The sequence below is a fragment of the Peromyscus eremicus genome, chromosome 6 (assembly GCF_949786415.1).
Source record: "Peromyscus eremicus chromosome 6, PerEre_H2_v1, whole genome shotgun sequence".
Classification (NCBI taxonomy): domain Eukaryota; kingdom Metazoa; phylum Chordata; class Mammalia; order Rodentia; family Cricetidae; genus Peromyscus; species Peromyscus eremicus.
Window position 1 is genome coordinate 95,246,903 of NC_081421.1, and position 22,150 is coordinate 95,269,052.

General features: G+C 40.2%; 1 protein-coding gene across 1 annotated transcript in view; it reads right to left on the reverse strand.

The window, feature by feature from the left end:
• Ndst3 (N-deacetylase and N-sulfotransferase 3) overlaps positions 1–22,150 on the reverse strand; it is a 139,168-nt gene that overhangs the window by 47,236 nt on the left and 69,782 nt on the right. The gene's annotated exons all lie outside the window — the stretch shown is intronic.

Consider the following 22,150-nt stretch of genomic DNA (forward strand, 5'->3'; position numbering starts at 1 on the left):
ATGGATTATTCACTGAGTCCATGCATTGTTAATTCTGACATATACTGCTATATATGCAATAGACTGGAATTATAGAATGAGGTCAGGCCAAAGTTTTAATATCAAATGGTATAAATATTACTAAAAATTTAACCTTCCTATTCTACATGGGAACTCAGCTGGGAATCAGGTAGATGATCTTTACTCTCTTTCTTGTCCTTCATTACAATTTTCTAGTCTCATTCCCAGCCATGTAGCAGCCTGCCTTCAGGGGCCTCTCCTTCCATTCTATGTCCATTCCCAGTGGACTGCCAGACCTTGGAGTGGGCCATTTTTCTCCTTCCTGTGGACCCTCTCAGTCCTCTATCCCCTAACCCATACCCATTGCTCATGTCAGAACCCAATACCAAGAAACACTTTTTACCTAGGAATCAAACTGGAGACCCAGACAAAAGTTCACATACCTATTGACACCTGATTTTTGACAAAGAATCCAGAAATACACACTGGAAAAAAAGGCAACATCTTCAACAAACGGTTCTGGTAAAACTAATGTCTGCATGTAGAAGAATACAATTAGATCCATGCCTATCATCCTACACAAAACTCAACTCCAAACAGATCAAGGACCTCAACATAAAACGAGATACACTTACCCTGACAGAAAAAGTGGGGGATAGCCTCGAACTTACTGATACAGGAAAGGAGTTTCTGAGCTGGACATTGACAGCACAGTCACTAAAACTAACAATTAATAAGCATGACTTTATGAAACTGAAAAGCTTCTGTATGTCAAAGGACACCATCATTCAGACAAAATGGCAGGCTACAGAATTGGAAAAATTTTACCAACTCTACCTTGATAGAGGGCTAATATCCAAAACTAGACTAGAAAAGGAGATCAAATGGAGGGAGGAAAGGGGGAGGTAGGCAAAGGAATATGGGGAGGGATAGCTAACACTAAGGGCCATTTGAGGGCTCATATGGAACCTGACTATAGTAGAAGCTTCTTAAAATATCTGCATGAAAGAAAGAAAAAGAAATATGAATGGAATCACCAAGTAACAGGAGAGACAAGGCCCCACCTAGATCTCTCTCACAACTGAGACCTCCAGTGCCGGGAATGGGTCATATGTAATTGAGTTGTTGGTAAAAGGGGACCCAGCAAAATCCCCAAATAATTCAGGCTATTGGCTGCTCTCCACAAACTGATGATAAGGCCCTGTTGCTGAAGAAAACACCAAATATCTCACTGAACACAGGGAAGTTGAACTGGTGCCTAACTGGAGCTTTAACTCCTATTGACTAGTGTTCATGGTACTGGGAGGTACTCTGCATGCTACCAGAGAAAGGTAAACACCAACCCAGCTACAAATTTACATTGGTGGCCTGTATGCATGATGTGTCAGTGCAATAGTGGCACAAAAGTTGTGGGAGTAACCAACCACTATCTGAATGGATTGACAGCCCATTGTGGTGGTTTGAATGGGAATGCCCCCATAGGCTCATATACTTGAATGCTTGGTCATTAGGAAGTGGCACTACTTGAAAAGGATTAGAAGGTGTGGCCTTGTTGGAGAAAGTGTCATTGGATGTGGGCTTTGGGGTTTCAAACACTTGAGCCAGGCCCAGGGTCTCTCTCTCTTCCTGCAGCCTATGGATCCGGATGTAAAACTCTAAGCTCCTTCTTCAGCATGATGTCTGCCTGAGTCCTGATATGCTTCCCACCATGCTTCCTGCTATTCTGATAATGAGTTAAACTTCTGAAACTATTAGGAAGCCCCAGTTAAAAGCTTTCCATTATGAGAGTTGCTGTGGTCATGGTATCTCTTCACAGCAATAGACCACCAACTAAGATAGCCACTCCATGAGATGGAACCCATGTCTGACACTACCTGGGTGGCCAAGAACCCATGATTAGATAGGAAATGGACCTAGGAGAAGACCAAATACTGTTGTTTTGCTAAAAGAACACAATAACAAAATGACTCCTAATGATATTCTGCTGTATCCATGGGTCAGCATCTTGCTCAACCATCATAAGAGATGCATCCTCCTGTAGCAGATGGGAACTAACAGAGACTGGCGACTGGACAGTGTGTACAGAGTGAGATAGTCTGGAACACTTGTTCCTAAATGGGATGTCTTCATCAAACTCTTCAGTCAGGGCTCAGGGAAATATGTGGAAGAGAAGGTGGAAAGACCACAAGAGCTGGTGGGGATAGAAGACACCAAGGAGATAGTGACCTCAAAAAACAACAGGACAGATGCTCATATGAACTCACAGAGAGACCATGGCAGCATGTACAGAGTCTGTACATGTAAAAGCCAGATGGAGTCCAAGTGCTAAGAGGGGAACTGGACATGTGCCCTTACCCCTAATCCAGAAGCTATCTCCAATGGTTAGCCACTTGCAAAGAAAAAAAAATCAGTTTTCTATAATGGAGTCTTACTGGATACATCAACCACACTTAAGGGAGGTCTCATGCCTGGCAGTAGATGGCCAACACAAAACAATCTCAATGGTATTTTTGATGTTTTTTTTTCCATGATGCTTTGCCTGAGCAATTTTTAAAAAATGTTTTAAATTTTTTGTTTGTTTATTTATTTTTTGAGAATAGGTTTCTCTGTGTAACAGCTTTGGCTGTCCTGGAACGCACTTTATAGACCATGCTGGCCTTGAACTCATAGAGGTTCACCTGCCTGTGCCTCCCGAGTGCTGGAGTTGCAAGTTTGTGCAACTGCTGCCTTGTTTTCTTGTGCAACTGTTAACTTATTTTTCTTTTGCTTGTATATTATGTTTTTTTATTTTTTTGGGTTCTGTGTGTGTGTGTGTGTGTGTGTGTGTGTGTGTGTGTGTGTGTGTATGTATGTGTGTGTCTGCATATGTATGCTTCTCATGCTTTTTTCTTTTTCTTTTCTGCTTATATGTGAGGTTTTTTTTTTGCCTGTTTGTTTTCTAAAAAGAGAGAGAAAGGAGGTGGAGTTGGATAGGTGGAGAGGATCTGGGAGGACAGGAAGGAGGGGAAACTGTGATCAGGATATAATGAATGAAAAAATTTTATTTTCCCAAAAAACACTAGTAAAAAACAATGTTTGAACTTTCTTTTCTTTCCCTTTCTTTTTTCCCTTCCCTTCCCCTTCCCTCCTTCCTTCCTTCCTTTTTCTTGAAACAGGGTCTCTCTATGTAGCCCTGGTTGTCCTGGAACTCACTATGTAGACCAAGCTGGCCTTGAATTCACAACGATCTTCCTGCCTTTGCCTCTGCAGTGCTAGGATTAAAGGAATACACCACCATGCCCACCTTAGTTTGAACCTTCTTGATGACATTTTGCTAGAGCTAATCAAACATAAAGATGTATATTTGTATTTTCTCAATGCTGAAAGCACACATTTATAGCAAATCTTTCTTTTTCTCCAGAGGCCATTTAATTCAAGATAGAATTGCTTGTTCTAATAGATGTCAAGTCATTTTCCTATATATGCCAGGCTGAGAGAATACTTTGATTATGCCTATCCCCAGGAAAATGAGGACACAGGACACGCTGAGTGTTATCAATGCCATACAGATGGATACAGTTTTAGTTTTAGTTCTGTTACGGAGGGCAGATAGTTTCTGTCTCTAGTTTCTGAGGGAAGAAGGAAGAGATGCATTTTTTCAAATCTGGGAGAACCATTTTAATGCTTCTAAGGTTGGATAAAGGAGTAGATAGTGCTTTTCTAAAGAAATAAGCATGAGGGTACAGCAAGCAACCTTTGACATACAGAAGGTTGTAAATGAAGAGACCGCTGGAGATGTATGAATAAGAATCCTGAGTATGTGATATTAACCTGACTAGAGAGATGGGAATAAGTGACTGAGGACAAGGAGAGACTCAGTTTACCAAATAAGGAAACTGAATGAGATGAAGCAGAGAGAGCAAAACCAGGATGGCTTTGCAGTTAAAAGACTTGAGTAGAAAACATTGCAGGAACAGCTACTGCATGAAACAGGCCAAGAGTTTGCCAGAAAAAGTCTTAGTGACGTCTGTGGTGCTAGAAAACAGGCAATGAGGTGAAGGGCAAACATTGATGACAAGAGTTTGTAGTCAAGAGAACAAGTGCTGCCGACGCTGAGACAGGGATTGCGAACAGATGGCGTGGAGGCCTCGCAGACTGACGATTGACAGCGTTCTGGTTGTATGTGTCTGTTGATCCTACGAGAGCCATGAGACAGTGTGGCTTTCAGAAGAGGAAGCTGCTTCAGAGTACAAGGCGCTGCAAAGTGGTGTGTCCCTTTGGGGAAGCAGGCCATGAGATGTCTCAGAAATATTCTTAAAAGGGCTACTAACAGCCAGATGTGGCAGCACAGGACTTTAATCCCAGTACACGAGGCCCGGCCAACTGTTCTCTCTGGGTTCTGAGTTCAAGGCTTGGTCTACATATGGAGTTCCAGACCAGTCAGTGATACACGGTAAGATCATGTCTCAACAAACAAAGGACATCCCTCCCAAAGTGTTACTGATAATTAAGCGAAGGGCATTTGGATCCGGGCGACTGACTCTAGGGAAATTCTTTGGAGGCTCAGAAAGTCAGAAGAAATAAAGCATTAGGGCGAAACTGCCAAACATTCCACAAACGCTCATGAGTCTTCTTGAGTTGGAGATGGGGGTGGGGGCAGCATTTTCACACAAACATTATATCTCACTGGAGGGTTTAGCTTGGAAACATACATGCTTTGGGACCATACTGGGCACGCTGCTGAGATCTTCACGCAATGGTAGGTCAACAGCCAGCCAGCCATGTGGAACTATGGATAGCTACTTCAAATGTTAAACAAAACGGTACATCATTTCCTGTCTAGTTCATCAGATCTGATTTCTCTTGTACGTATAAGTAGGGATCATTTGTGAAATGACAGAGCAGAATTTCCTGTGCAGGCAGATGCTTTTGATATTTATAAAGCCGGAGCTGCTTTTTTTTTTTTTTTTTGAGTGTTCTGGGAAACTGGAAACCGATATGATTTTTCATATCAAGTTTAGTTTAACATATGGCAAAGCATTCACTCACAGTGTCTCCAAACTTTGCTGCTAACAGTTTCCAGCCTTCACAGGAAACGAAGCTGTTCCTGTGACGCATTCCTGTTACATGGGAGGACCACAGAAAACAGCCTAAAGTTAAACCACACGAATCATGTTTATACAAAGAGCAGCCTTCGATTCAAACCACAGTGGCACAGAGAGCTCCAGCTGATGCTTTGCTTCTAGCTTTTAAGCTGTACCAGCAAAATATTCCACAGCATGCTGATAATGGAGTTGTGCTTAAGTTGATTCGTCAGCTTTTCGGTAGGCAGATAAGCCAGGTACTGTATCTGGGACTGACTTTTCTGAGGGGTAGTGATTTAGAAATCAGTTTGTAAATCTTGGGATGGATTTTTAAGGTTTATGAAAGTAAATCAAGAAATACACCACATCCATTGAGAACCAGAAAGAGGTAGCCAGGGAGGTTACCTTCTGCCCGTGCTGGAGTACAGAACACTGACTACCAATGTGCCAACCCAGCACTGCCCAGGGCTGTGTGTGTGAGATGGAATAGTTCTGAGAAGCCGTAGAGAGCTATGCTTTCTCAGTTCTTCGGGTATCTTTTATGTATTTTTCTTTTGTCAGCTTCCATTTCTCACTGTTATTGTTGTGTTCTTTCAGTCACATCCAATTTCTTTTCTAAAATGCACCCCTTTGGATGAGTAGCCAGACTAAGGAATGTGGATGAATTCTGTTTAAAAAAACTGAAGGTCACAAGTGTGGACCAGGGTTAGTCTGTCATCTGCACTCAATGATAATAGGATGCAGATTTTTTTTTCTATTTGTGTCCCTTTCATGAAGTAATAGAATCTTTTAAAACTCCACTTTCCTCATTTGTAAAATATCTACCAAGGCCAGATAAGGCCAATATGTATGTATGTTTATATACACTTTAAAAGTCTCACAGTCACCAACTTCAGCGAGGACTTGTATAATAGCACAGAGCCCATGTTGGCTGAATCAGCAGTTTGCTTCTCTATTTCCCCTTTCAAGGTCTCCTATTCCTTGCTCAGTTCTTTGTTCAGAGATGCAGGTATGGGGGGGGGAGTGAATTTAAGACAGTTAAGTTATCACTACTAGTGTTCACCTCTTTGCCCACAAACTCTGAGCTGGTGTTAATGTTCTGATGTCTGAAGAAAAGGATTTTTTAAATTCTCAAAAAGGGCTGCAATTATTTTGTCTTAAAATATCTGTGCATGTGTATTAATTCATGATTTGACAGTTAAGCTAGTCCATAACCTGTTACCACAGTGTTCGTAAGCATGGTTTTGAACAGACACAATTTTAAAGCATTTTCTTTCAGTTGGACATTGGCCTTGTTCGGATTTTTCTTTGTATCACAATTAACATTTTTTTTTTTTTTTACTGTGCTTTGTGCTCTTTCCTAGTGCTAGACATTTCATAGTGAAACCACAGCATGGTGGAGTACAGACACAGAGAGCAGAGACTGCAGGGCAGTGACTAGAGGCTGTTGAGCCACGCTTCTCCATACACATCCTTCCCCTTCATATGAACATCAAGACCCCGTGCTTCCTGTGGTTAAAGAATCTTACTGGAGTGTGTGCCCACCACTGATGCAGCGAACACTACGATGTCCTGGTAGTACTTTTTGAAACCCTGATTTCTACCATCCTGGCATCTAGCATCTCTTTGGAGACAAAAGTATTAGTGAATGATGATGTGGCCGGCGCCACAGGGAAAACTGCAGCTGAGTATGTCTTCCCCCTGCTGTCCTAGGTCTGCACTGCTCATGGGCCACAGACCTGGCTGTATGCTCCCCAGAAACAGGCTCCACTCAACAGAAAGTTCACTGGTTTAGAAAGACAAGGTCTGATAAACTAATCTTGAAACACATGAGGCCCAATCCCAATCATCCAATTTCTTGCGCAATTGGATTAGCGCCTCTCTGCAGAGCACTATCACATGACCTCTAGAGACACCCACAGTTCTGCTCAGAACCAAGACTGAATTGTCAGGAGCAAATATCACAGCAGCTTCCAGCTGTGCCAGCCACCTGGCTTTCAGAGCTTGTCACTGTGACTGAAACCAGAGGAAGCCTGTCAAGAAAAACCCCAGTGCACACCTTCCTTTGCCCCTGAACACCTTCCTTAGGCCATTGCACACTTTCCTTAGCCCACTGCATACCTTCCTCAGCCCAATGCACACGTTCCTTACCCAGTGCACACCTTCCTTAGCTTATTGCACACATTTTTTAGTCCACTGCCACACCTATACCTTCCTTAGCCCAATACACATCGTTCTTGCCCAGTGCACACCTTCCTTAATCACTGCACACCTTCCTTACCCAGTTCACACCTTCCTTATCCAGTGCACACCTTCCTTATTCCAGTGAACACCTTCCTTATTCCAATGCACACCTTCCTTACCCAGTGCACACCCTCCTTATTCTAGTGCACACTTTCCTTATTTCAGTGCACACCCTCCTTATTCAGTGCATACCTTCCTTATTCCAGTGCACACCTTCCTTATTCCAGTGCACAGCTTCCTTATTTTAGTGCACAGTTTCCTTATTCCAGTACACACCTTCCTTATTCCAGTGAACACCTTCCTTATTCCAGTGCACACCTTCCTTACCCAGTGCACACCCTCCTTATTCTAGTGCACACTTTCCTTATTTCAGTGCACACCCTCCTTATTCCAGTGCACACCCTCCTTATTCAGTGCACACCTTCCTTATTCCAGTGCACAGCTTCCTTATTCCAGTGCACAGCTTCCTTATTTTAGTGCAGTTTCCTTATTCCAGTACACACCTTCCTTATTCCAGTGCACACCTTCCTTATTCCAGTGCACACCTTCCTTACCCAGTTCACACCTTCCTTACCCAGTGCACACCTTCCTTATTCCAGTGCACACCTTCCTTATCCAGTGCACACCTTCCTTATTCCAGTGCACACCTTCCTTACCCAGTGCACACCTTCCTTGTCCAGTACACACCTTCCTTATTCTAGTGCAGACCTCCCTTAGCTTAATATTCATGATTATATTAGTATTAAAATATACTCTCAAGAGTTAAGAAAGATATTTTTAACAATTTCTTCTTTTAAAATGTGGTTAAAAACATAGAATCTGGATGTTGGACCCACTCTCCCTTTTACCTGGCTGCCAGTTTCCCACTCCCCACACTTAGCCCAGTGCACACCTTCCTCAGCACTGTGCTGTGGTGCTGAGTGCTCACTATATACTGACTTCTTTTCAAAGGCCACTGTTTGTTATTCAGAAGTGGCAACCAGAGAACAAATGACCAAATGTATATTTTTAAAAAGTTCTTGGTTCAAAGAAGTCTTGTATTTGCAAATTACATTAGATTATAATACCTTATAGCTTCTTTAAACTCTAAGACTCCTTTAAAAGATTTACTTTAAAAAATTTATGTGTATGTGTGTGAAGGAGAAAGAAAAACTTCCCATGATAAAACAGATTTAAGGAATTTTATATCCACAAACTCTGCCCTACAGAGGAATATTAGAAAGAATACTTTGGACTGAAGAGAAGATTAAAACATACTAAAGAGAGTACAATGAATACATAATCCCAGAACAATTAACTACCAAAAAATATCACTCCAGCAAAATAACAGGAATAAACATTATTTAACAATAACTATCAATTTTAAGTCTAAGTTCACCCCAAAAAAGACAGAGACTAACAGACTGGATTAGAAAACAGAACCCATCTTTTTGCCTCCAAGAAACACACCTTACCACCAAGGACAGGCATTACCATAGGATGGAAGAAGGTATTTCAAACAGATGGAACAGAGACAGGTGTAGCTCTTCTAGTATCTGATAAAACAGTTTTCAAACCAAACCCAGAAGAGATAAGGAAGAGCATTTCATACTCATCAAGATATTATAATTCCAAATATTTCTATACCAAACATAATGATACCCAACTTCATAAAACCAAACATTAGATATAAAAATCACAGATTGACCTCAACACAGTAATAGTGAAAAGCTTTACCGGTTATATATCTAGTAAGGGCTAAATTTCTAGAATATGCAAAGAACTGAAAAATCTGAACATCAAGAAGACAAACAACTCAATTGAAAACTGGAGCATGCATCTAAATAGTTCTTAAAAGATGAAATACAAATGGTTTCGATTTTTTAAAATTTCTTTTCATTGTTGTTGTTTTGAGGAGGGTCCCCCTGTTAGGTAGCTCTGGCTCTCCTGGAACACAACACCAGGCTGGCCTCAAACTCACATTGCAATAAGAAGAAATCTCAAAGTAGTTTGAACTTATATTTCCTTGATAGCTAAATACCTCAAACAATTAAAACAAATCTAGCTGGTTGTGGTGGTTCAAGTCTTTAATCCCAGCACTTGTGAGCCCAAATGCCCAAGATCAAAGATAAAAAAATCAAAGATCAAAGAAACAAACTACAGCAGATGCTGGCGCTGGATGTGCAGAAAGGGAACGCTTACTTACTCATTGCTGGAGGGAGTGTAAATGAGTACAACCACTATGGAAATTGCGGTGAATTTAGAGGTTCCTCAAAAAGCTGAAACCAGATCTACCACACGATCCAGCTCTACCACTCTTGGACATATATCTGAAGGATTTTATTATGCTAGTCTATGTATGTCAGTAAATATAAAGTGAGTGTCCTGTAAATAGTAGTGAAATTTTGGATTTTGTCTTCATTTAGTTACCCTATGTATTTTGATTGGGAACTTGAATTCATCTGTGTTTAATATTACTTACTGCCCATAGGAACCATTGCCACCGCTATGACATATTTTAACCTGTCCTGGTTGCTGTTTGACCCTTTGTCTTTCCCCCACTGACTTCCTTTGGATTTCTAATATTTACTGTGATGTACTTCGATTCATTCTCATTTTCTAATTTTGTACCTTATGTAAGTATGTTTTCGTGATTACCAAGACACTAAAATCTAATTGTTAACAAGTATAAGCTGACACTCTCAGCTCATAATAATTTTACCTTCAACTTCAGTAAAACTGACTTTGCTCATTTGTTTCTCACTGCTATCACAGAACACATCTTTTTATGTTGTGTCATTTAAACAGGATTCTCTAGCTACATAGATTTTTCACTTTTGTTTTCTAACTTCTACATCATGACTAAGTGGTGCATGCCCTGCCATCCCAGGGTCATGGTGCTCTCTGTGAGTTCTCACTGGTGAGTGATGCGCTTTCTTATTGCTGACCAGCTCAATCGGAAGAACCCCCTTTACACTGTGAGGCAAATAAAGCTTAGTTCACTTATTTGGGAATGTCTTTATTTACTGTTTATTTTTGATATTTTGAAGTATCCTTCACTTTTGAAGGGCAGCTTTGCTGGATGTGGTTTTCTTGCTTCCCAGGCTTTTTTCCTTCATGCAGTACTTTGAATAGACCACCCCTCCGCCCTCCCCACCCCACCCCCAACACACACACTTCTGCCCTTGAAGGTTTCTTTGGAGAAATATACTCGCAGCTTTAGGAAGGCTCTTATTAATGTGGAGATTGTTTCTTTTGCTACTTTCAAAATCCTTCTTCATTTCTGACATTTTGATCCTAACGTACGCTGCTATGAAACTCAGTTCTTGCTGGAGTTTGTAGTCTTCTTGTGTCTTGGTATCTACTCCCTTTTCAGATTTGGGAAGTTTTTAGTTGTCATTTCTTCAAATGAGTTTTCTTTCCTCCCTCTCCCTTCCATTATCCATTAACTGTGTGATGTCTTGCCCTTAGGCTGTCTTTACTTATTTACCACATTTTTCTTCCTGACTGAATACAGTACTCCACTTTGATTACAGTGCTGCTTCTGTGGTTTCAGTGATTTGAAGCAGCAGTCGTCTGCAAATATTAAGTGGAAAATTCCAGAAACAAACAATCCATACGTTGTAGTGTAAGCAGCACAGGGGCCTCTCCTGCTCCATCCTGTCTGTGTGTCTGCATCAGGGCATCTATCTATGTTATCTATGCATCTGTTCCATAAGTAGCTGGGTAATCCATCACAGCATTTGCTGGAATTTAAGAGCTGTGTTCAATAACCTTTATTTTACCTAATAATGAACTCACAGCACCAGATAATGATGCTAGTAATTCTGTCATGTTAATGAGAGGCCATAGGTGCTCCCTTTAAGCAAAAAAGAGAAAGCTCTCAATTAGGAAGGACAAAAATCATGTATTAAAATTGATAAGACATAAAAGCTCCAATCTTACATCCACGAGATTCTGTGGAAGATAAAAATAAATTCATGCTGTTTTTGGTGTTGTACTTTAAACTTCACAATTTTTAAGTTCTGTGCAGGATAAATCATTAATAAAGAAGAAAAAGTCATTGGGTTTGTATATTATGAATAGGAAAAGCACAGAATTCGCAGGTAACTGTGGGAGCTTTAGTGACTCCATCATGGTCTGATGGGTCAAAAGTGCTCACTTGCTTTGCTCAGCTTTGCTGAAATAGGACAAACAAGATGCTTTGTCAAGAGAACCTTGAGAACAGGGACGTGGTTTGACTGTTCCTTGACCCCCAGGTACTTTCAGATAAAGAAGTCTGTAACACTGTAGTATTCTTGGCTGATGCTCCTTTGTCTATTTCTGAGCTGTATATAAGCACTAGGCAGAATAAACTCAAGGCTGCGGTATTCACTGACAGCCCTCCCATACGCAGCTCTTTGTCTTGTCTCTCTCTTCTAACCCTCGCACCCTGCTTCAGGTACTGTTTGACAGGTCGCTTGGTCCCGACAGGTAACATGTACAATCTTCAGTTTCAGGCTTGCAAGGGGGTTTTGGGATGTGTCTCCATGGACAAGAGGTTATGGGATGCTGTAATTTCAAATAGCATAAGCCAGTTACCTAGTCTTCCATCTGCTTGATCATGTAAGCTATTAAACTTCTGCAGTGAGTTATTCAGTTTAGTTTTTGCATTCTTTAGCTCCAATATTTTTATTTGGTACTTTAAAAAATATTTTTCAACTTTTTGTAACTTTGATACTGTTTAAGGCCCTTTGATCTTGAGTTTGGTCAATATCTCTATGATAGTTATTGGGCATTTTCTGTAGGTAATTCTTCTGCAGACATTTTTTAGGGTATTCTTCTGGAAATTTATTCTGATCTATTGATTTGGTCCTGCTTTCTTGTTTCTTCAAGCACATTATTACTGTGTGTTGAGATGCACTTTTTTTTTTTTTCATAAAAACAGCTCCCTGTATCTTGAATATCAGCTGGGCTAGATATTTGAAAGACCTCATCAACTTTTGTGTGGATATTTCTCCCTATTTCTCTAGCTTGTTTTGTTTTATGTGTACATGTTTGTGAATGTACATAGATGTGGAGGCCAGAAGTTTGTAACTGGAATCCTTCTCAACTACTCTCTTTTTTTTTTTTTTTTTTTTTTTCGGTTTTTCGAGACAGGGTTTCTCTGTGTAGCTTTGCGCCTTTCCTGGAACTCACTTGGTAGCCGAGGCTGGCCTCGAACTCACAGAGATCCGCCTGGCTCTGCCTCCCGAGTGCTGGGATTAAAGGCGTGCGCCACCACCGCCCGGCGTCAACTACTCTCTACTTCGACTGTTTAGAGACAGGTCTCTCACTGAAACTGGAGCCTACTGACTGCTAGACAAGTAGGTCAGTGTCATAGTTAGGGCTTCTATTGCTGTGATGAAACACCATGACCAAAAAGTAAGTCGGGGAAGAAAGGGGTTATTTGGCTTACACTTCCATAACACTGTTCATCACTGGAGGAAGTCAGGACGGAAACTCAAATAGTGAGGAACCTGGAGGCAGGAGTTGATGCGGACAAATGGAGGGGTGCTGCTTATTGGCTTGCTCCTTGTGGCTTGCTTTGCCTACTTTCTTATAGAACCCAGGACCATCAGCCTAGGGATGGCACCACCCATCATGAGATGGGCCCTCCCTGAATCGCTATTTAAGAAAATACCCAACAGACTTGCCTACAGCTGAATCTTACGGAGGAATTTTCTCAATCGAAGATCCCTTCTGATTCTAGCTTGTGTCAAGTTGACATAAAACTAGCCAGGATAGTCAGTGAGATCCAGAGAGCCTCCTGTTTCTGCTCCACCAGTGTTATAGTCATGAGCACATATCCCTATATCTCAATTCTTATGTAGTTACTGGGGATATGAACTTAAATCCTCATGCTTGCAAGGCAGACACTTTACTGACTGAGCCTCCACCCAGGCCAGACATCTTTAAAAAAAACACTGAGAACTCTTTCTCTCTTTCTCTCTCTCTCTCTCTCTCTCTCTCTCTCTCTCTCTCTCTCTCTCTCTCTCTCTCTCTCTGTAGAATTGAACATAATCCCTATTTTAAGTGCACAGCAGTTTGTGTAGTTGTAACAAAGATGATTTAACTAGTCTCTAATAGATGTATATTCAAAGTGTTTCCACTATATAATTTTGATATTTATTATATATCTCAGTTATGTGTGAAGAGTAGACCCTGTAATATTTCTTTCTGTGAAATATGACTTCTAAAATCAAAATTGCTGTACTAAAGGTTTTGTGTACAGTGTTTGCTGTGTCTGTATCTTTCACCATTTTCCACAGCCCCTGGGACACATGTGGGCCAGCTTTCACAGTCACACCGGACACATGTGGGCCAGCTTTCACAGTCACACCGGACACATGTGGGCCAGCTTTCACAGTCACACCGGACACATGTGGGCCAGCTTTCACAGTCACACCGGACACATGTGGGCCAGCTTTCACAGCCACTGGGACACATGTGGACCACCTTTCACAGCCACACTGGACACATGTGGACCACCTTTCACAGCCACACTGGACACATGTGGACCACCTTTCACAGCCACACTGGACACATGTGGACCACCTTTCACAGTCACACTGGACACATGTGGGCCAGCTTTCACAGCCACTGGGACACATGTGGACCAGGTTTCATAGCCTTGCTAACAGAATTGTTTGCCATTACTTTATTTTTAATCTGTAGAGAAAAGTAATTGTATTTCAAAATAACTTAATTTTGTGTTGTATTATTTTGAGCTGAACTTAACATCTTTTCACAAATTTGAAGGTTTTCCCAAAGGTCTCTTTACATGCTTTGTTGGGAGAGAATAAAAGTCCAATAATGAACACTTTCTTGAGTTAATGCAAATTCCATGTTTAGGTTTTTAAGAGATTTTTAACTTAGAACATTTGCTGCTGGGAAAAAATAATGAATTACCATACCATGTACCAAAAGTTTTCTGATGTTTTATGAATATAAAACTGAACAGAACATTACTTTTTACATCAATAAGCTCACAAACTATGAGAAAATAAAGAAGATTAGCTACAGCATCATGGAGAATTTGGGTTTAAGCCACCATTTCATAGGATAATAGAGGAGAAATATAAACAGAACTGGAGTGAGGGAATGCTATAGAAAGGTGATTCACGAGCTCAGATTTCACTAAAGCATCCAGACTTGAAGCTATCATTAGTTCATGAAGTCACAAAACAGCACACTGTGTTCAGAGAGTTAAAAGGCTTGCACAGAAGATTATATTTTAAAAAGACTCTAGAAAGCTGGGAAGACACCCAATGTGACTTTTCCACCTAAGTGAAAGATGTTTCTGTTTGTGCTGAAGATTATGGGACACTTTCAAGGATTAACTAAGACATGACAATATTCATTTCTTTGATCAATTGAACACCTGGACTTGTTTTGAAGATAAGATTCCCAGAAAAGGAGCTGTGGGATTTTGGTATTATAGATGCTGCCTACTAACCAGCTGCTGATTTATGTGGAAATTGCTGCCATCAATTCTAATAGCAACCTGTTTTACAAAGTGTAGTAGCCCATTTCACCATCACGGACTCTTGGGTGATGCACAATATCATTTTTGTTCTCTCCAGGGTTCCTAATGTGCTTAAGCCAAAGAACACCTCCTGTCTCATGTTCCATCTTGGTCTATCTCATGTTCCCTCTTTCATGGTCCTGTCTCATATTCCTTCTTAGTTGTTTTAGTGTGTTTAAGTGCAAATATACAGGGATATATCCTTCAACTGAACAAATCTGAGAGACAGATTGTCCAATGAAGTGCAATGAATTCCCTTTCTTTAACCTATTTACCGACATTTTCTTAAATTTCTTTTCTTTCTTCCCCCTGCCTCTGCCTGCCTGCCTCTGTCTCCCAGGTGCTGGGATTAAAGGTACACATCACCACTACCCGGTCTAGAGTTTTTAATACTACCTAGTCTAATGACTTCTGCTTTTCTTAAGTGTGGAAGCTGAAGAGTGGATTATGCTTCCTTTGGTTTTCTTAATTTCACAGTGGCAATTAATTACTGATTGATTAAACAGCACAGTCCTTAGTAAAAACATCAATGACAGCAAAACCAGAATGTCTTTGGTGGACAAGGAATGTGTGAAATAGGAAGTTTCAGCTTTACCAGCATAAGTATCTTGTCAATTTATAAGTAATGTCAATCAGATTTATTATTCAAAGAAGTAACAACATAGTTGTTTGTTTATAGTTCCTACAAAGCCCACGAGGCATCTTCCTCCAGTCATCACTTATAACAGACTTTTCTAAAGTACTGAAAAAAAAATCAATGAAGAGATAGACTGAAATTTCCAGGCATTTATATGCTTCCCCACTGCCAGGAACCTGAAGCATATTAAGAACCACTGCATAGTATAAGGCCATTTCAGCTGCATGCAGAAGCAGCATGCTACCCTAGTAGATGCACTGAACTGGCATCAGGAGGGATGATATTCTCATCAGAATACTAACAGAGTGACCTTGAGCAGCTCAGGTCATCTCACTGGGATTCCACCTAGAATCAAGACATTGAATTCGACATTCTTCTGGTCCTTTCCATCCTTACGGGTTTGTACCATGTGGCACACCACTTCATCATCACTTGTGGGAATCTGTGAAAATACTTGTGCCAACTGAATTTCCCTCTGAATCTTACATTTCATTTACTTGCAAGCAAGAAGCTGTCAGAATGTATTTTATGAAATCGATGCTTGATAGGATTCACATTTGGCTATGTCACAAGTCATGTCCCCAAACACAGCTTTTCATGAATTCAGCCAACCATTTACAAAGCATCTAGTGAGCTCTTACTGAATGCAAAGCTGAGATCTAGACATCATGGGAAGTACAGAGGTGAATGATGCACAGATTTTTCTTATGTAATGGAAAAGATGTGCATGTAGATAACCATGTTATGGGGTAAGTGATAAACATAAATACAAGCCTTACAGATAGACAACAGGAACCTAGAAAATTAATTATACTCTTATGTACTAATACCACCAAAATAACTGAAAAATTTATCTTTTAATACTAGAGAACTCTTTGTTATTTTTAGTGTAGCATTTAGTGTGTGTGTGTGTTTCTAGTCTGCTTGAGTATAATAATGACCTCAGTTAAGCACGGAATAAATATCTGAGTCTTAAAACTCCCCTGGAAGTCCTAATGCATTGTCTGAAATTTTTATCCAAGGGTCTTGGTTAGTGCTCACTACTGGAGAGTTTGGCAGTCAGTTCTCATTACCTAAGGCAGCTGTGATGGTTCCTTTGTTCCCTTCCCTGTAACAGAGTGTTCTGTAGGACCAGATGACAAGGGAAAGTGTAACACTTCTCATCAGGAAAAAAAAAAGTAGTTTCCTTTCAGTTGAATTTTATACACTCACATGCAAAGTATAGTTTTCAATATTTAATATGACTTCATACAGACTATTGTCATACAAAATTTATTGTTTTAATTGTAATCAACCCACATATTACTCCCAGTTTAAGATACCTACATCTATGCTTATGTTTCTTTGATTTTACTTTGGAATTTGGGTAGAAGGGTATTGAGGACATGAGGAAAGAGTGAGTATATCAAGTTGAGAGAGACAAAGAATGGATAATAGGCATAAAGATGGTAGCCACCGGTGCTATGGGGTGCAGATACAGAAAGGCACACACTATGTGTGCGCTGTCGAGAACTTCCCCCAGATGCCAAGCAAGTGTGTTGAAAGCATGAGTCCTCTGGTGAGCCACAGCCTTATGGATAAAGAAGCAAAGCAAACACTGATTTTATTCTCAATCAGAGAAGTATTAATGATCCAATACCTAGTGTGTATTTGCTAAACATAAAAAGACTCAGAACATCTGATGACTCCAAATCCAAATAGTGAAGCAGGAAGGTGGCATCCTTGCTCACTGAGCTGCCCTAGTAACATGGAGATGTAGTTCTGCCTAGTTAAAGCAACTCCGTTCCTCATACCTAGGGATGTGGGTTAGGACAAATGGAACTGGAAACTTAAAATGTGTGGTTCCTTTACTAGCTCATTTTATATAAACATATATGCCATAAATTATATAGGGATTTCTTTATTGAGGACAAATATAATCATTATCAATCAATACTTTTTGTCACTTTAATAAATTTTAATTTTTAAATATGTACGAGTGTTTTGTCTACATGTATTTTTGTGTATCATGTATACATGCCTGGTGCCTATGGAGGCCAAAAGAGGGCACTAGACCTCTTGGGGCTGGAGTCACAGCCCATTGTGAACCACCATGTGGGTGTTGGGAATCAAACGCAGGTCCTCTGGAAGAGTAGCCAGTGCTCTTAACCACTGGGCCATCTCTCCAGATCCTATAAATTTTAATTTTCAAGACTAATTTATATAGGTGTCTTAAGGTAACTAGGAATTTCCTCATTGTTTAAAAGTATCTATCTATCTATCTATCATCTATCTATCTATCTATCTATCTATCATTATATATAGCATATGACAGATTTGTTGAATTGTGACTTGATATCTGTATCTGAGAGCACTGAAATTTGTGTTTGTGAGTATGCAGTAAACAATGGCTCTGGGACATTTCTTGCATGTGAGCGCACGTGCGCGTGTGTGGTTTTTTTTTTGTGTGTATCACATATGAACATGAGTGTTTGAACCATAGATTGATGTTGGGTGTCTTCCTTCATTGATTTCTACCTTAGTTTTTGAGAGCTCACTAATTTGGCTAGACTAGCTGGCCAGAGATCTTTCTGTCTCTACCTTCCCAGTGCTGGGATTCTGGGTGCCTGCCTGTGCAGCTGGCTTTTTATGTGGGTGCTGGGAATGGAACTCAGGGATTCATGTTTGCATGGTAAGCACTTTTCCAGCTGAGTCATCTCGGATTCTGAGGTATTTTTCCAGCTGTCTCCAATGGTATAACATAATGTAACCTAATTTCCATTACCTTTGTCATGAGGCAAACATAATACTTCAGTGTCTGCTCTTCAGCCTAAGACCTCATTCATCTCCACACACAGAGGGAGTAGTCATGCCCATGAAACCAGTAAATAAAGAGGTTGGCATCTATTAGTTTAAGGCAGATGACTAATATGGGGGAACTGTGTAAAGAACCATGTACAATTTGAGGGTCCCTTCTATGGAGGAGATGCATTGTGTTGGTCAGTCTTTAACAACTTAACACAAACTAGAGTCACCTAGGAAGAGGGAACCTCAATTGAAGAATTGCCTCCATCATATTGGCCCATGGGCTTGTCTATGTGGCATTTTCTTGATTGTTAATTCATATATGAGGACCCACTTTGGACGGGTACCATCCTTAGGCAGATAGATGGTGGTCCTGGGCAGTAGCTGAGTAAGCCAGGGGATGCAAGCTAGTAAACAACATTTCTCCATGGTTATGTTTCTACATCCAGGTTCTTGTCTTGAGTTCCTGCCCTGGCTTCCCCTCAATGATGGATAGAACCTGTACGCACCAACAAACCCTTTCTCCCCAAGCTGCTTTTAGTCACTGTGTTTATCACAGCAATAAAAAGCAAACCATGGCAGAAATTGATACCAGAGAATAGGATCTTGCTGTGATAGACCAGACTGTGTGACTTGTATGCTTTAGCGTGGTTTATGGCAGGAAGGTGGAGAATTTTAGAGGTTTGGGCTAGAAACGCCAATGAGTACTCAGTGGAGACCCCAGCATACTAGAGATGACAGGAACACAGATAATGATCAAGAATAGTGGCGGCTGTGTAGTAGAGCTAGACTGAGGCTACTCAGTAGGTTGTGTGTGCTGTGAATGGCAGAACTGGAGGGATGGGGCTATGCAAGCCCTTTGGAACCTGTGGAGCTTTATAGTCCACAATGTGGGCCCCAGATGTCGGGCACTGAGATAATTTTACTGTTGTATTTTGGTTTTGCTTAGGTGAGTTTTTTTTTTTTTATGATCTGGCTCTTTCCTTTTTGAATAAGAAATATTTAATTTATTTTGGATTTTAAAAGATCCACCAGGTATGAGACTTTGGATATTTTAAAGAGAAATTGAACTTTTAGAGTATTAAAGATTTTTAAAGACAGTGATAAATTAAAAAAATTTAACTGTGTTTTATATTGTGATAGTAATATTATGAGATCTTAGGATAAAACAAGAGAGAAAAGGTTGTGGCTTGATAATCATTTATTTGTATGGCCAATATTTTATCACAGCAACAGAAAGCAAGTTAGGACATAAAGGCGTAGCTCTGTGTGTGTGTGTGTGTGTGTGTGTGTGTGTGTGTGTGTAGAGATGACCTAGCAATAAAGAACACTTGTTGCTCTTTCAGAAGGCCATGTTTGGTTCCCAGCACCCACATAGTTGCTTATACCTATCCATAACTCCAATTCCAGGGTATCTGATGCCATCTTAGGGTTTTCACAGGCAGTAGGCATGCACACGGTGCACAAACATATATGCAAGTAAAACATCCATGCACATAAAACAAAAGAAATTAATTTAACAAAAGCTCAGCTAGAGAGTCCCTTCTATGGGGGACATGTGCAAAGCAACATGCAATTTGAAGGTGCCTTCATGGAGGATCTGTGTAAAGAAACATAGAGAAATAGAGGGCCCCTTCTTGGGCCTGCTTGGGTAATATTCACCAACATAAGTAGATGTTCATACAACTATTTTGCAATTTGCTACCCCATTTTGCAATTTGCTACCCCAGTGACAATAAGCCTATGATCAACATATTCTTTCTATAACAGAACCCATACAGAACCTGGATTTAAACCCCAGTCACTGGAACATCTACACTCATGTCAGAGGTTCCTGGCCCACGACACCAGAAAGCATTGAAAGACAGCCAAGGTTTTCTATCCTCTGTTATGCTAGTTCGTCACTGTACTTTGCTAATTATGTTATATTCACTTTATTGACACTTCTTTTTAGCCATGAAAAATACTTTGGTAGCTGTGTAATAGAAAGTTAATCAATTTAAGGAGTTTTATCCTTGCTGTTTTCTTTTCAAGTTTAACTCTGAAACACACATAATTGTAGCCACCTCTCACCCAACACTGATGCTCTGGTACCTTCAAGTGTTGATGTAAGGAGTAATATTTTAAAAGGCCTTTAACCACAGCCCTGACTGAATTTTCCCTTTCCACCAAGTGTATCTGAATGTACTTAAGCTCCATGTTTCCAATACTCATCTACCTTTTCCTAGGAAACAACGTCACTTAGTATTTTCAGAAAATATTACCTTTAATTAAGGCCTGTGTTATTATGTGATCATCCAGCAGGCCACCTTTCAAATCCACTATAATTAAAATTTCCATCTTTCTTACAGCTAACACATCTTGCGATCTGATAAGGAGTTTGTCATTCTCATTCTCACCTAATAAAACATGTCATCTGCTAACATCATGAATGCTTCACTGAAGCTGGAGGTTTTGAAGCGTGAACATGGCTGTCTTGGACCATTTAATTTTGGTATGAGAATTCTTGGGAAGCATGCTCCATTCCTCCCTTTGGTCATCCAGGCAGACATCACTAAGGATAGCACACGCCCTCATGTCGAGAGTCTAATGTTGACTTCACAAGCACCTGTCTCCACCAGGGAAAGAGAATTTCTACTCTAGATTGGGCCTTGTATACCAGATGAATCATCTCAGACCATTGTCTATCCTATGGTATATGTCAAAAGCTCCTAGTTAATTTGAGCCAATTTTTTGTAAACTGAAAATAATTATCTTTGGAAAGTTTTCCAATCTAGAAAGAAAAATTTGTATGTTAGCCTAAATTGGCACCAAGGCCAACATAACCTTGCTGTTAACATTTCTAGTTTAAAAATTTATGTGTTTTTTATTAAAGAAAAACATTACTTATCAGATAATAGGTAAAAATTAATATAAGTTCATAATATATGAGTGACCTTTAAATTTCTTCTGTGATGAGTAGAGATCATTTGGTTCAGAGACTATAATATCAGGAAGTTTTCAAATATTAAATCATCAATGGCACAGACTACATTGTTCCATCAGAATCTTGCAGAATATAGATTCAAGGGTCTGAAAACCATTGATGAATTTGTTAGCATCTCACAGGTCTTTGGTTTATAAGCACACACTGGCAAAGTTCCTTTACCCTACACATTATTGGTTAAATTGAGCAAAAAAGAGAAGAAATCCATACAGAATAACCCAAAATATAGGTAATCTAGAAGAGGGGGTTATTTGTGGAGCATAAATTAGAAATATCTGCTTGGGGAGGGTTCAGAAGTTTGATAACCTTCCTAAAGGCTGAAAGTCACAAAGGATCCTGAGGCGTGAACTCATGCAGATGCCATCAAAGACTGAGCTACCTTTTCATCTATCTCATTTTCTAGCTTCTAAAATATATATCTGCTTTTGAATAGAGTAGATGATGAGGAATACTGGCAATTTTATTTATAGAGCCTGTAAAATTAAGGTCAAGCCAAGACTCAAATTTTATTGTTTATTTCTATCTTATCCAACTTTCATCCTGTTTAAAAAAATTTATCTCTATTTTTTTTCTGTTCTCTTTCATGGGAGAAAACCACTACCAGCTTTTTCCTTCTGCAGCTCACTGCAATAGCTCTTCTTTCACCACACGACTTGATGACACGCACCTCCGGGAAAATTAATCTGCCAGTGGCTCACTGCATTGCTGATACGCTAGTATAAAGAAGTGAAGGAGAAAGAGCATCCCACCATTAATCAGAGATGCTCTGTAACCCAGCAGGGCAGACCTGAGCATGGATGGGGAACGACAGAGGCAATTATCCAACTCCTTTCTTTGTACTGACAAAATCTGTGCTTTCTTGTATCAGAGAGGAGAAATGAGATGAGAGAGTGGGACAGAGAGGAGAAAGG